A 4,380-nucleotide genomic window follows, 5' to 3' on the forward strand; every position below is an offset into this window, starting at 1 on the left:
TTTTTCTAACTATTGAATGTCAAAATTATACTGGATCAACCAAATAAGATAAGAAAAAGGAAACCTGAAACCTAGCTAGCTAGCTATAATATATATATATATATAGAGAGAGAGAGGGGGTTCAAATGCACCCAAATGCACCCTATCTTTTTTTTTTCTTTTTTAAAGTCCGAATAGTCAATCCGAACCGTTAGATGCGATATATATATTAAGATGTACTTGGAGACCAAATTTTACATTTTTTAGAATTTTTTTACTATTTATTAAGCCACTTTGAAAATCGCTGATCCAATGATCCAAAAAATATAAAATCAGCGATTTTCAAAGTAGTTTAATAAATAGTAAAAATATTCTAAAAAATGTAAAATTTGGTCTGCAAGCACATCTTAATATATAGATCGCATCTAACAGTTCGGATTGACTATTCAGACTATAAAAACGGAGAAAAAGAATTTAAAAGATAGGGTGCATTTGGATGCATTTGAACCCTCCTCATATATATATATATATATATATATAGGATTTGGCTAATATGCTATGGGTTGTATAGAGGCCTCCCGTGCTACAGCTAAATATTCAAGTTTTCAAAATCCTAACGGTCGATCTGAACTATTCATCTTGTTCTCCATATTAATGTGTTTGGAGACCAAATTTTATATTTTTTGTGATTTATTGAATATCGCTGTTTTTTATGGTCCAGAATTGTCTGAAAAACAACGATTTTCAATAAATCTAAAAAATAGTAAAAAATTTCCAAAAAATGTAAAATTTGGTCTCCAAACACATATTAATATGGAGAACAAGATGAACGGTTCGAATCGACCGTTAAGATTTTGAAAACTCAAATATTGAGCCGTAGTACGGGAGGCCTCTATGCAACCCATAGCATATTAGCCAAATCCTATATATATATGAGATGGGCTATGGTGCATTGCAATGCATAGGCATCCTTGCGCATTGGACCATAAATCACCGATCAAAGTCCAAATGATCGATCCAAACTGTTCATCTTGTTCTCCATATTAATATGTGTTTGGAGACCAAAAAATAGTAAAAGAATTCCAAAAAATGTAAAAATTGGTCTCCAAGCACATATTAATATAGAGAACAAGATGAACGGTTTGAATCGGTCATTTGAACTTTGAATCGGTAATTTATGGTCCAATACACAAGGGTGCCTATGCATTGCAATGCACCATAACCCATCTCTATATATCTATCTTACCTGCAACTGCAAGCAAAGCATTAATGAGTAGTTCACTACTGTTATCTTACCTGAGACCTCCGACTCTCTGCAAATAATTAAGAGAAATTTAGATATATACCGATCATAACTTCATTATTTAGATATTTACCCATCAAAAATTTGAAATTAGTTATATCCCCGTCCAAAGTCAACTTAAATTATTCATATCCCCATCTACTATTTTAAGCATTTAAAATAATGAATCAATATTGACATCTTTGTCCTCATTCTCAAAACTGTCGTATCTTTCATTTCTTGGTGTAATTAATGTTGCCGGCACAAGCTTCTATATGTGTTTGGTGAAGTCTGAGAGTAACGTGCTTGTAAACAAACTGATTCTTAGTTGGAATCCTAAAAGAAGCAAATTTCTTATTTGCCATCCAAAACCCTTTCAATATAATTCCGGACTTGTTTGCACCGTGTCTAGGAACAACACCTGATGCAATTGATATATATGCCTTATCAATTCTCATATTAAGAATTGTGCGGCTGTGCACATCAACGGAAAAAAAAATGGCAAGAAGCTAGGCTTCTATGTTGTTTTTATTTTTGGTAATTAAAACAAATTATGGTATACATGATACGATAAAATTAAATGTTAACAATGCTAAGGTTTCTTTAGATAATTTATATAAGCTAAATGATATAGTTTCTCAAAAGTACATAAGAAATAATTGTAGCATTTGAATTTTTCAAATGATTCTGTCCTATCATGTAAAAAGTAAAATAATTATTCAGTCATTTCCAAAACATCTTCTAATTATTATTATTATTATTATTATTATTATTATTATTATTATTATTATTATTATTATTATTATTATTGTTGTTGTTGTTGTTGTTGTTTCCAAAATCTTTGAATTAAGATGAGAGTGAGAATGATTTCTAAATGATAAATTAATAAGTATTGCTTCATGTCTCAATAATAAGTCCGGTTAGTATGATATCGGTGTCAGTTCATACCAATTTCAAAATTTATTGGATATACTTCAAACAATAAATTCAAATTGTTCAAATTAATTTACTGTATTAGTGATGCATTTACATGAAAAATTTATATTTTTTCGAGTTATTTTAGTACCATGCAAGTCAAGCGGTAAAAAATATTGAAAAATGAATACATTAAAATTAACTTAAAAATTCTCACATTTGACGCTTGACTTGATACTAAATAAATTTGAAAAATTATAAATTGTGTACGTAAACGTACGACTAATGAAGTATTAGATCATTTTGAACGGTTTAAATTTGTCATTTTAAGTCGATTCGATAAATTTTAAAATTGATGTTATATAAGTTGAAATGACACGGATATCATCATAACTGAACTTTTCTTCAATAATAGTAGCGTAAGGAAAAAAAAATAAGAAGAAGAAAAAAAGTATTAATTAGCAATAATTCTATTTCTGTATCCTAATAAACAAGTCCAATAATTATGGCGAAATATGGTACAAAGTTAACACAATGTCCCAAGAAAACCAAAATTAACAAAAGACACCAACTAAATATGATTAAATCTAACATGACATGTTTGGTATAAAATCGATTGCGAACGGTGCCTCCGCAACGACACCGATCTCAACGGCTTTACAACTCAACGACTGCAAGAACTTCCACGGTATTTTCGAAAACCTTGTTCTTGGAATTCCTTCGCAAAGGTTGTTGCGAACTTGCCGGTCACGCATATCCTTCATATCCATTTTCGACGGCACCTTTGCTGGCCCAAACATGACATAATGCCATTTTGGTCGTGACCGGGTAGATGAATTCGGGGTTGAATTGACCCTCCTAAGCTCTTGCCATTCCGATCCAACTCGGGGTCGAGATGCACCATCAATTGATCGAGAACGCCATTGGTGAAGAGAATTCGGTTTGCTTTGGCTAATTGCATCCTTTTTCAGCTTCCTTAAATTCAATTGATTATCGTGATCACACATTATTAGAGCACTTAATGGGATGTGAATTTGGTGGAGTTAGTTCATGGAGATTTGGAGGGAAGGATTAAAAGGCTCTCAGAAAAGAAAGCACCTTTGATGCCTTTCTTGTGTTGTGGTTAAGTTGTGAGAAGAGATGAGAAAACAGTGTTGCCAGTTGGTATGGTAGTAAATTAAGGGTTTTAAAGGCAAGTGGAAGCTTCTTTAACTGTCTTTTGCTTTTTGGTTTTTTGTGACACACTTACTTACCCCTGCAAATTTCTTGGCCAAGTCACAAATTATCCTACTTGTAAACTTCAGAGGCCCCCTCCCAATTGATTTTTAATATATATATTATATTTTGGGTGGCTTTAATTGCTGTTCTAGAAAGTCTTTTTATTTTTAAATATCCATCCCCATCGACCATATATAGTTCTAGATAGATAGATAGTCTTTTTATTTTTAAATATCCATCCCCATCGATATAGTTCTAGATAGATAGATAGTCTTTTTGATTGGTCAAAATTGCTACATGTGGAATTAATGTGGATGGATGGAATTTAGAATTTTTTTTATAATTAATAAAACAAATTTTACGGAACAATATGATTGGTTTTTTTTTTCAAAAACCATAAGGACCGTATGGTCCCTACGGTCTCCAAAATTGCAATTTTTGAGACCATATGGACCATACGGTGTTACCTTTTCTTTTCTTTTTTTCTTTTTTTTTTTAAAAACATAAATTTTTTTATTTTTTTTATTTTTTGTATTAAAATATTAAAAATATTGAATATATTTCTTTGAAAATAGATGAAATATAATATAATTTGATTTATTAGAAAGACTGCAACAAATAACCCGGATCAATATTTTTCAGATCGGATTTTTCGTGGCTGTAAGAAAAATTAATATATTTCTTTATGTGTTATTGGAAAAAAATAAAAATGCTTAGATTCTGAGTTATTGATTCCGGTTCAAAAGTCACTTCTAGATAATTCAGAAAATATTGTGATCCTTCTAGTACATTTAATTTATAAAAAGTTGTATCTGTTTTTGAAAAAAAAAACAAAAATTTTAAGTTATTTAATGATTGTTATTCAAAAAGAATTCTCAAAACAGATACAACTTTTTATAAATTAAATGTCCTAGAAGGATCACAATATTTTCTGAATTATCTAGAAGTGACTTTTGAACCGGAATCAATAACTCAGAATCTAAGCA

The sequence above is a fragment of the Carex rostrata genome, chromosome 4 (genome assembly GCF_964058835.1).
Source record: "Carex rostrata chromosome 4, lpCarRost1.2, whole genome shotgun sequence".
Lineage (NCBI taxonomy): Eukaryota > Viridiplantae > Streptophyta > Magnoliopsida > Poales > Cyperaceae > Carex > Carex rostrata.